Below are 13,100 nucleotides of genomic sequence, written 5' to 3'. Positions count from 1 at the left end.
GTAGCACAGTTGGATTTGAATGCGACGGTATTTAAGTGACTGCTAAACTTAAAATTCTTGATCACTTTTCAACCGGCAACGCTTTTAAGTGTTATCACTTATCACTAAATGTTAACCTAACGTAAAATTACCTGCCAGTATATATTGATAACGTCAAAGTGCCGTTCCAAAATTCAGCTAAGTACCTAGTACCTAGGTATGACGCTAGACACCAAACTCCGATGGAAGGTCCATGTTAAAAAGAAACGCGAAGAGTTGGATCTCCGTTACTCTAAATTGTACTGGTTGCTCGGAAGGCATTCCACGTTATCAGTACAAAATAAATTATTGATCTACAAACAAGTCCTGACACCTGTATGGACTTATGGTTGCCAGCTGGGCTGTACCAGTAATAGTAATATCCAAGTAATCCAACGATTCCAAAACAAAGTGCTCAGGGGAATAGTCAATGCTCCCTGGTACATTACGACCTGCATCGGGACCTTAATGTAGAGGACGTTACCACATTAATAAAAAAGACTGCTGGAGCACACGAACATAGGCTCCACCAACACGTGAATGTCGAGGCTATTCAACTCCTTGACACCACTGACCTAGTGAGAAGATTGAAAAGGATAAAACCATTTGAACTAGTGAACTAGTGTTAGTGTACTTTATTATTAAGTGCTAAACAGTGAATGAAAAAAAAATATATTGAACACAAGAACAAAGTGTCTTCCCTTTAATAGAGACTATAAGTAGCGTTATTGGACACTTACTTATGATAACAATCCTTTTTAGTAAATTAGGTTAGACTTAAATTACTTATTAGTCTTAAGTTAGGCTAGATCGTAATGTTCCATGATGTCGTAGTAAAGATACATGTATATAAAAAAAAACTAAACGTAATGTGAACCGGCCCGTTAATAGATTCTTGATAAACGTAAAGAGCAGTCTTAGACTAGTGGACTCTTCCCTGAGGTCGTAAGTTTGATTTCCGAGTGTGCACCAATGAAGTTTCTCTCTATGTGCATTTAAAAATCGCTCGAACGGTGAAGGAAAACATCGTAAGTAAACCTGGGCTTGCCTTAGCCCCAAAAAGTCGATGGCTTGTGTAGGGCACATGAGGGTGATCAACTAATTGCCTATTACAGATACCGAGATCTGAGGCCAAGACTTAAAAAAAGGTTGTAGCACCACTGATTTATTTTATTTTTAATAAACGTAAAGTATTTAGAGATGGAACACCTATCCATGAATCTATAGGTAAAATATACACGGGTTTTTGAAGTCCAATGTAGAATTCGATATTCTTCCCAGCAGTAGCTATCAATCTATAAATATGACTGACAACTAATCATAATTACTATATTTCCACTCGTATTGATAACAATAATTCGTAACCTTTAAACTGAAATTTACTATGTCGCACAATCATGCGTAGTATAGAGATTCGAGCACGGAGCATGCGCGTGAGTCGTGGTTAATTCTAATAATTTATAGATCCGGTGGTATAGTCGTACGCAAATTACAATTATCAACAACGAATATTTACTATTAATTTAATGTTCTAGGACAACTTTAACTTCAAAATGACAATTCATCAATAAATAACTTCACCAATAAAATTGTGACTTCGAGACATGTACCTAACTGTTGATAACATCTTCATATTTTTCCCAGAAAATTATTATTACAACTACATATATCTAAATGAAAACACATGACGATTCATTAATAAAATATACGAATCAGAAAACATAAGTCAATAACATTAATAGATTCAAAAAAACTGAAATTAAACATTAAACTAACTATAACTTTTAAAGAAAAAAGTATATTGTTACTACTGCTAAATAAAGTCAAAGTTTTCCCGCTTCCTAAAATCTTCATAAATGGAATTGTTAGCTAAAACCCCAAACAGAATTGAATTGAAGCGTTTCTCACTGATAAAAAGTCTTTGGATATGTATGGAGATGCGCGCGCCGCGCATATTATGACGTGACAACTGGGTGACATATGCGCCAACCGCCGAACAAGCCCATGACGAAACTGTCACTCTGAGCGACGTTCGTTCGCCTTCCGATTCTTGACTTGACGCAAATGGCGTCATCATCTACATAAAGAGTGAATATCAGAGAAGACGATATTGATAATGACTTCGTCATTGAAGAAGTGGAAAAGAGACCAGCACTCTGTGATTATAAACTAAAACACTACTGATATTATTTAAAAATGAAATCAAGGGAAGAGATAGCTACGTTTGGGTAACTTTTTTATTTATAGGTAGATATTTATATTACATAGCTAAAACAAAAGTTTACTTATTTAATCATCACTCACAGGCATAATCATCATACCGAGGTACCCCCACCGATTGTTGTGTAACTTATTTTATAAAACTGTAAGTTTTGTACATTGCTCCTCATACGTTTATAGGAGGTTTAGGTTAGATTTTAAGAATCGTCCCTTTTTAACTGCAGTATAATTCAAATTTTGTCGTATGGCCATGATATGGCCCCTTGCAGTGAATTAAAGTAAGACAAAAATAATTACGTATGGCTGCAGATATGATTATATCTGAATAATTTGTTGTTATACTTTCCAATGGACAGTCATACACATATTGAATGCCAACTCTGCAACCTACAAAATTATGTAAAATCCTACACCTTTTTATTATAATATCAGAAAAATCGCAATTTTGCGAAGTAATTCATCAAAATTTGACGTTCATTCGGAAATAATGAAAAAATTTCTTTGGATGTCCTCAAAGTTTACAGAACATAGTGTAGATCTTTCCACTTAGTCACATGCTACATGTGACTCCAAAGGGTGTATACCCAGTATTCTTTTCTCCTTTTTTTCTACTGGCTCTGATGAGTTCACAGACAATGACGTCTCTTTCAAATCTATATCGGCTTATGACGCTTCGATTTCAAAAAAGTTTTGCAACTGTCACACTTCGTCAGCGCACTGCACTTAGAAAAGTGACGTGACAATTACCAAAACTTTAATGTAACGGTGACAAAAGTAACCTGTGCGCGTTTAGCCTAACACATACTCGAAGAATGACTAACGTATGAAGTAATTCATCAAAATTTTTAACACCCATTCGGAAGTAACGAAACAATTTAATTGGATATTCTGGAAGTTTACAGAACATAGTGTAGATCTTTCCACTTAGTAGCTAGTGCCTCCAAAGGGGGTGATCCCAGTATTTTCGCTTTTTTTTCTTCTGAGTTTGATGAGTTCACACACAATGACGTCTCTTCGAAATCCATATCGGCTAATGACGCTTCGATTTCAAAAAAGTTTTGCAACTGTCACACTTCGTCAGCGCACTCCACTTAGAAACGTGACGTGACAATGACCAAAACTTTAATGTAACGGTGACAAAAGTATCCTGTGCGCGCATAGCCTAACATTAGTCATTATTCAATTAGTGTTAGGCTAAGCGCACACGGGTTGTCATTTTCATTGTCAATGAAGAAGAAGATTGACAAAGCTTTATTATCGTTTTCATTATCATGTAGGCGAATTCTTGGAACTTGAATGATCTTTTAAAAAGATGCCTTAGTTGATTTTATTTGTATTCTAGCGAATTGTGTCGTATTAAAAGAAAGCGTCATTGCACACGCTTTAAAATCGTACTGATAACGAATAAAGCAATTAATGTATTAATAGATTAGACGTTCATATGACGCTTGCTCTTGTATTAATGCCAATAAACTACTTATTAACATCTTATCATATTAACCTCACTTTCATTGATGATCCAATATACATTCCTATTGCTTAATGATTAAAGACATTGATCGGTATATTTTATTATATGTAAAGATTTGTTTAATTGCGTAAAATAACTTTATGTTTGGATAATATTCCGTATCGCGATTTTGAGGCTGATTTTTTTTATGACTTCGTCATGAGTTCTCTGCACCAATGCTAGTGTTGTAATGATAGCGCATGATCTTTTTTGCCAAAAAAAAAAACAGTATGTATTTATATTCAAAAAGTACCCAAAACCGAATCCGAGCACCTCACTACCCACGCAATCTTGTCTGCCTTACCCGTAGAGTATATATAAAAAATCGGAGGCGCGGAGGAAGAGCAACCCCCATCGGCGTTAACAAAGCACAGGCACAGCGAACTTCCTGGCCGAAGCTGCGGAGGCTTGAATAAAATGCCTGTGCTTTGGCACGCAAGGGTGGAGGGGCTGTATTTCCCGCAGCGCCGGAGCTGTCCAAAAAACCTATTATTAACATTGTTCGGTTAGGTTGGATTAGTATATTAATCGTTTTTTTAAATAAATGTTGCCTCAATACCTCTTCAAATCATCGGATCTATTCGATGTATAGCATTGTAAATATCGATAACTATACACCCCCTCCCCCTTGGTACTGGTAGTACTCTATGATGCTTTGTTTCTGTTTGTGAACACAAACAGAACAGGACACGCGAGGAAAACTGCATACATTTACAATGAAATAAAAATAACAATTTTTTGAGCTCGCGGCCTCTTGGGCAGGGGCGCTCTGGGGTCGGGAGCCCGTGGCATTTTGCCAGCCCTGACACCCTAGACAAGCAGGTGATCAGCATTTTGTGCCGGACAGACACCTTCGACTTTTTGGGCATGCCAGTTTCCTCACGATGTTTTCCTTCACCGTACAGATTGACAAATGCGCTCATTGAAAGAAATAGCCTGGGATCAACCTCAGGGATAAGAGTAGCCCATTGAAACCACTAAGCCGCCATTGCTCTCAACTCCGACTGATAACCTCCGAATGTCAAAATATAGGAAACGACAAATTCAGTTCTATCGGAAGCGTTTGCTATATCATAAATATTTAACTTACATTGGTCACTATTACCATAATTGTATGGTAATAGTGACAAATATTAGTATCCTTGGGTATTCCAAAAGTTACTTAACTTTTAATTAACTAAATTGTTTAACGAATTCATACACAAACAGGTGCCTAGTACGTATTTATATTGACTATTACATATATAAATCTCTAGAAAAAGTAGGTAATATCATAAACTATTCTTAGATTATCTTCGCTAATTAATCTATCCTGCACTCCAAGCTAAAAATCAATGGTCGACTTTAAAAAAAAACATAGATTTTATACCAAAATATTCAATAATTACGTTATTGTGTCGTCATCTCGGTAGATGTTGACAACTATTGTACCTTTTCGTATCGAATAGCACAGAAAAATCTCGATTCGCCAAAACCGGGTTAAATAAATCACTCGCATAACGGCTTTAAATTTGGTAAATTTACAAACAAGTTTCAAAGATCAGGGGCTAGTGAGTCTGGTTCGGCGCTTTAATCATCTCGAACCAAAGACCTGACTAACGTGTTTCCAATAATAATTAAATTTTTTGTTCTTACTGAGACGTATAAATGGAAAACCCTACTTTTCCGTTGGTTAATATTGTATATATTTTGCTACATAAAAACATTATAATTATATGAAACAGACTATAATGTACAGGTCTTACTGGGCTACAATATTCATATCATTTAATTGCAGGACTTAGGAATCAAATAAAATTTCCTACTTTTTAATTAACCTCTGATATATTACGTATGTAGCTGTACATGAATTATTTCGCAAATGTAAGGAATTTAACAGCCTTCGTTCAAGTTAGAAATTCTAGATCATTGTCTCTTGCAAGTCAGAAGGCTCTCACAAAAATAATTAACGAAACATAGATAGAAATGTGTTAGGATGTGATTTTTGAGGCAAATACATCCCATGCTCGATTATTTTTATTCAGTACTAGCGAGGATGTTTTGTATGGATATGTTAAATTAACCATTTTTTTTTTTTTTTTTATAAAATAGGGGGCAAACGGGCAGGAGGCTCACCTGATGTTAAGTGATACCGCCGCCCATGGACACTCTCAATGCCAGAGGGCTCGCGAGTGCGTTGCCGGCCTTTTAAGAATTTGTACGCTCTTTTCTTGAAGGACCCTAAGTCGAATTGGTTCGGAAATACTTCAGTGGGCAGCTGGTTCCACATAGCGGTGGTGCGCGGCAAAAATTGCCTTGAGAAACGCTCAGTCGTGGAACGTCGGACGTCGAGGTGATACGGGTGGAATTTTGTATTTTGCCTCGACGTCCGATGCTGAAACTCAGCTGCAGGTATTAATCCGAACAACTCCTCTGAACACTCTCCATGGTAAATGCGGTAGAAGATGCAGAGTGACCCCACATCTCTACGCAACGCCAAAGGATCGAGCCGCTCGGAGAGGGATTGGTCATCGACGATTCGAACCGCTCTTCGTTGGATACGGTCAAGTGGAAGGAGCTGGTACTGGGGAGCCCCCGCCCAGAGGTGAGAACAGTATTCCATGTGGGGCCGTATTTGCGCTTTATAGAGTTGCAAGCGGTGGCCCGGAGTGAAGTACCGTCTCGCCTTGCTGAGCACACCAAGCTTTTTGGAGGCTAATTTAGCCTTTCCCTCCAAATGACCGCGAAACTGAACGTCGTTCGATATGTCAACGCCAAGTATTCCGATGCTGGCTGTGGCTTCAAGAAGAGTGTTTTCGAAAAGAGGAGTAGCGACAAAGGGTATTTTTTTCGCGGAAAACGCGCAAACTTGTGTCTTCTTGGGGTTAAATTGGACTAGGTTTAGTCTACCCCAGTCCGAGACTCCACGTAAAAGAGTTTCGACTTCAGACACAAGTTTGTTCCGGTACTCATCGACAACTGCCCGAGAAATACCTGCCCGGACAGTGTAAAGAGTATCCCCAGTGCTGTCGTCCGCATAGCAATGAATGTTGCTAAGTTGCAACATGTCATTGATATGCAGAAGAAACAGGGTCGGGGACAGAACACAGCCTTGTGGGACCCCAGCATTCACGGGTTTAAGGTCGGAACATGCTCCGTCGACGACGACCTTGATGCTCCGATCGGCTAGAAAGCTGGAGATCCAGTCGCATAATTTCTCAGGAAGCCCGTAGGCTGGTAGCTTCGAGAGCAGTGCTTTGTGCCACACCCGATCGAAGGCTTTCGCTATGTCCAAACTAACCGCTAGTGCCTCCCCCTTGGACTCAATTGCCTCTGCCCATCTATGAGTAAGGTATACTAGAAGGTCACCAGCTGAACGACCACGACGAAAGCCGTACTGATAATCGCTAATCAGCTGGTGGCCCTCTAGATAACTCAAGAGCTGGCCATTAATAATGGATTCCATTATTTTGGAGAACAAGGAGGTTATTGCGATTGGGCGATAGTTGGATGGATCAGTGCGATCGCCTTTTTTAGGGATCGGATGTATCGAAGCGGTCTTCCAGCACTTCGGGACAGTGCCGAGCGAGTACAGGTACCGGAAAAGGCGCGTCAGGACCGGAGCCAACTCAGGAGCACATGTACGCAGCACAATTGGAGGGATACCATCCGGCCCGCTCGACTTATGAATGTCCAAGGAAGATAGTGCTCTGCGAACAGCACGTTGCTGGAATGTGATTTCCGGCATTGAGTTATCACACCGCGAAATCGCCGGTGGTGATCTCCCCCGGTCATCCAAAGTCGAGTTGGACGCAAAGAGACAGCCCAAGAGGTCGGCCTTCTCCTTCGCAGTGTGGGCGAGCGAGTCATCCTCTCTGTGCAGCGGTGGTATCGATGGCTGACAAAAATTCCCTTGTACAGCTTTGGCGAGAGACCAGAAGGCTCGGGTCCCAGAAGGGAGTTGGGCCAATCTCTCGCCAAATCTGGCGATGTGCTCTGACTTTGCCTTAGCGATTTCCCGTTTGAAGGACCTGGAGGCTGAGTTATATGCTTTTTTATGTTCGCTGGTATTGGCATCACGAGATATCGCCGCCTCCGCCCATGCATTAAAGCATTCTCGCTTTCGACGCGATGCCGCCTTGCAAGAACGCTTAAACCAGGGCTGTGACCTGCCACCGATCGGCACCGCAGAGAATGGAATAAAAAGTTCCATGCCCTGCAGAACCACTTCGGCGACAGAGGCAGCGACGGAATCTGGAGCTTCCGACGAAAAGCACATAGGCCCCCAAGGGTAGGACGCAAAGAAAGACCGCATCCCATCCCAATCTGCTGACCGATAGTGCCAAATACGACGACAACCCGAAAAACGGGGCCGAGGAGGGCGCGTAGTAGGCACAGTACTCCGGACCACACAATGATCCGATGAACCCAATGGCGGGTCAACAGAGACTTGATAGGTCTCCGGATGTGAGGTCAGCAGAAGGTCCAACAAAGAGGGTTTATGACCATCCACATCTGGTATTCGCGTAATCGCAGGGACCATTTGTGACAGGTCGTAAGCTAAAGCAAAGTCGTGAAAGGATCTTCCCGCGTGATCGGTGGTTTCCGAACCGAGCCAATCGGCATGGTGAGCGTTAAAATCGCCAAGTATCACGATTTCAGCGGTAGGAACCCCTTCGAGCAGGGAATCTGTAGCCATTTGGATGTGCTCAATGAGTCGCTCAGTTTCGGTATTTCCGCTATGGGACCTATACAGGCATGCGTAGAATCGCGGATGGTCATCGCAGTCTACGCGCAGCCAGAGGCTAGATAGGTCCCTTCCTTCAAGCGACCCGAGGCGACGAGAACAGATATCCTCTCTGACGTACACGCAAACTCCCGCCCGCGGCACAAATGAATGTTCCAATTTGTACCCCGGGTAGGAGAGGTAGGAAGTATCAGCCGGGAAGGATATCTGAGTCTCAGTAAGGAAGAATAAGGCCGGCTTCGCAGTTTCGAGGTGAAAGTGAACCGCGTTAAGATTAGAGTTGAGCCCCCTAACATTGGTAAAGTCCACTGAGAGCGTGGAAGGGGATGCCTTCGGTAAATTCTTCCGTTTGCCCCGAGATCGAAACTTATAGTTTTTTGAGCAGTTTTTGCCCACCCCAGAATACGAAGGGCAGCCTGTGCATCCACCACCGAATACTGATTGTTCCGATGATGGACGCTCAGAGGGGGATTCTCCACAGCGGAAACGTGTGGTACCCCCCTGGGGTAATCTCTGTTTAAACTGCATCTTCATATTCTGGGGGAGGGGGGAATTGATGGGCTCCGGGAGTCTCACTCACCGCACGAAACGCGAGTACAATAAGATGAACCTATTGCATCACTTCACGCCGGTTTTCTGTGAGACAGTGGTACTGCCCCGGTCGTGCCTGCCCGATTGGCTGAAGCCCGAAAGCCATATATTAAATAAACTAAAAAAACATATATTAAATTAAACATTTTGTTTGAAGCTATAACTAAGATGACATTAGGGTTTACGACGCTGGATTTACAAAAACTAACTTGACTTATTGAAGAGTTCGTAAATCTAACTAACACTTCCAATAATGGAACCGAGAACGTTAAATTAAAATTTATGAGTGTGGTACAAACTAAAGGGCTCATACTGGCTTCAAGTTTGCCATGATTACATTTTGTTTACGCTTCTATTTATTTACTAATATATATATATATATATATATGTAACTTAACTAATGTTAGGTAACATAACTCGAGTATAAAACAAATTGGTAGAAAATTCCATGGTTAAGAATATCAATAACAAGTCCTAACATTGCTTCTCTATAGGCCATGAGATTACACATTATATGACTCCCAAACAATTTCATTCAAAGCATGTCACACCCATTGCGTTCGAAATTACATAATTAACATGTTTTTTATGGCAAATAATATAGAACCGGATTATTTTTTTGGGTTAGAAACCCCACTAGCATTTTAGAATTATCTAGAACAGGTTTGTTTCCATTTTTGCAATTGCAATTTTTCCTTACAATTAAAAATCTGTTAATTATTCGGTTGTCAATGTGTTTTCGTCGTCCTTCGCCTTTTTTATCTGTGATAAATAATCATAATTATCCGATAAAAAACTATAATTGTTGTTTATTTATGTTGTAATTTGTAACATATAACTATACAATTAAAAATACTTTAACTTTATAATAAGGTAATAATGATAACCCTCATGTAATCCCTGAAACATTCATCCATCTTTACAAAAGATATACACATTAGTCATTTTATACAGGAATAATTATATTTTTTTCATTAAGACCTCTATATATCTCCAACTGACGCCATCTCTATCTTGAGTTTTTTTCCCAAATAAGGTATTGGAACTAAAATTTAACACAAAATGCTTTGCTTTGAAATTATTAGGGACTATATAATGACTATGTACCATCCACACATACCTTAGAACGCTAACCATAATTATGACCATTGACATATATGAAAAATAATAGCAATATTATTGTCCTTATTAGATTTAGATGACGTCACTATGAAATTTATTATATTAACGAGAAACACGTGCGAGAAAACAACTACGCAATCATTTAGTATTAGATATGTTTATGACCTAAATCCTTAAAAGAACTTTGTATACTAATCACCTCCTGTCATAGTTCACACTGTAACTTTACTCATTAAGAGGTAGAAAGGGAGAGACTGAGTACCTACAAGTGCCACCAGCAAGTAACGAATTAGATTTAACATATAAGAGTCATAGTGCTGCACTCTCCAGTATTGGTAAAATATGGAGACCACTGTGATTCAGTCGGCTACCTAAAGCTTGACTTGGGTATAGTTGACCCGTCTTTCTGAGTAGCAGTGTTTGTTCAAATACTTGCCCAGTATGTTTATTAATATAGTTTGAACTTATTACTGTATTTTAAATCGTTGTTGTTTATATTAGACATAGGAACAAAATATGAATTTCTCGATCGTGCAAACAATACAGGTCTGATAAGAAACTACATAGTTTACTAAGCCAGCATTATTTTAATACTTTAGACTCGTGTAACCCTGAATAGCGAGAATGAAACATGCATTGGAAGCGCTATATTGTTTTTTTGTACGATATTTTTTTTTAAGTATATCGTACAGACTTAATGGCTCAAGCATCCTCGACTTCTCGTATATTCAAATATCGGCTAGGTATTTTTCTCTTTATATGCGTAATTAAACATCGTGAAGAGACTGACATGTGTAAGGACAACTTTAACAGCAAGACTTCGACAATTCTGACTCACTTACGTCAAAAATGTATTGGATTCTGATATACGGAAAATTTCGTTTGTGAATCTCACCCTTGAACCCATAAATCAATGACGCGTGTCAGACACAGAAGGCTGATCGCCTACTTGTATATAATAAATAAAATGATTATTAGTAACTTTCTGCTCGTATTCGTACCTCGTATACCTTATATATTTCATATATCCTAAATTAGGCGATACAATTCTTAGAATAAAGAAATAATCTTACAATAACTCTCAGTCTAGTAGCAACCTTTTAACTAAAGTAATTTTTCGCAACTTTATGCCAAATTGCGTTTCCGTTAAGATGCAAAGAGGGACAAGTACTTTAGTTAAAACGATGCAATTAAATTAATTAATTAAGTTAATAATTAAGGGAAAATTCAAAAATTTAATCTGGATATTACGATTGCATTACAGTTAATAATTTTTATATTACGTGTTACTTTTATTAGTTTTTTATAATCTCAAGTTCACAATTTTTGGTATTTAAAAAACCTGCTGTAAATGGTATATAATTTTACGCGAATTTTCTATTACATATTTATAGTTATACACTTTAAGTGAAAGAGATTTTAAAGTTGTTTGATTCGATTTGAATTCTATACAAACAAAAACATACAACAAAAGTGTAGAGTACTTTAAACCAAGTGGATATTGAAGACTTGAAATCAGAAGTATCTTTATAATTATTTAGAATAATATAAACTACTATTTTACCATTCAGACAATTCAAAATGTTAATTTGAGATAAGATACATGTTACGTAAATTATCGAAATCACACTGTCTGGCAGAGTTCGTACGTGATTTGAACGAAAAAAAATACAAAATATCACGTCTCGTACAGAACTATATATTTTCGAATAGAAATACCTACATGTTTGCCATAGGATACCAAATTGTCGTTTTTATATATATATTTTTTAAATATCATACGGGCAAGAGGCTCACTTGATGTTAAGTGATACCCACCACCCATGGGCGCCTACACCGTCAGAAGGCTCGCATATGCCTTGCCGACCTTTCAAGGTTAAAAAAAGAACGTACATTAGTGCGTTTTTTTTTCTGGGGATCGAAGGATCCTGCGTCGAATTGTTTCGGAAATACTTCAGTAGGTAGATCGTTCCACATAGCGGTGGTAATCAGCAAAAGGTGCTTTGAAAGACGCTCAGTTCAGGGACGTCGGGCGTCGAGGTGATGATGAAAATGCTATTGAATATACAACTTAGTAAACCACGAGCGGTTTGATTAGTCGTATATTTCTTGTACCATATTATTCACACTTATAGAAAATATTATTATTATATTACACACTTGTAGGTTAACATGTTTTGTTTATTGTACAATTAATCAGTTTTTATAGTTTTACTCGCTTGATGTTGTTGTTTGAAGTTCTATTATTTCTAAGGAAGATAGTTCTTATGTAACCAAGTTCACATTTCAAGGATCGTCATGCTCGCTTAAATGTCAATGCTTGTGGCTGCGTCCATGCGTTGGGTTGTCTCTCTCCCTAAAATATGGAGAGTGGGCCGAAGGCTGGTTATCATACTCGTGAACGGGTGCCACTTATGGTGACTGGTCGGACTTGAATTCGTGTATGCGGTGATGTTAGTTATTTCGACTTTGTATTTGCGTGTTGTTCCCACGAGAATGTAAGTGCGTGCTTCTATTTCACCATGCCTCCTGCTGATGGAAGATAAGTCTTTGTTTTTCATTTATTGTATTATTATTAATTACTTAAGATGTCATATGGAACATGGTGTAATGGCTGTTGCTCCTTACAAACGTTGTGTTAAACAAAAACTTGGCGATTAAAAAGGGGCGGAGAGTTTATTGCCAGTTCTTATCATCCGTTCTAAGCCCTAGATTTGAGAACTGGCAGTAAATGTAAAATTAGAAGCATTTTATATACATTTGTGTTTTTTACGTTCATAAGTGTACATGGTGTTATCTATATGAATAAATGATTTAAAATCTTACGTTTCTTTAACGTTACGAACAGAATGCTTTGAGCACCTACCCACAGGAAAGATTTATTATTTAAAGTTTACGCGTACATCGATTTGC

Source organism: Pieris brassicae, chromosome 11, assembly GCF_905147105.1.
Source record: "Pieris brassicae chromosome 11, ilPieBrab1.1, whole genome shotgun sequence".
NCBI lineage: Eukaryota > Metazoa > Arthropoda > Insecta > Lepidoptera > Pieridae > Pieris > Pieris brassicae.
Note: the sequence above shows the minus strand (reverse complement) of the source record.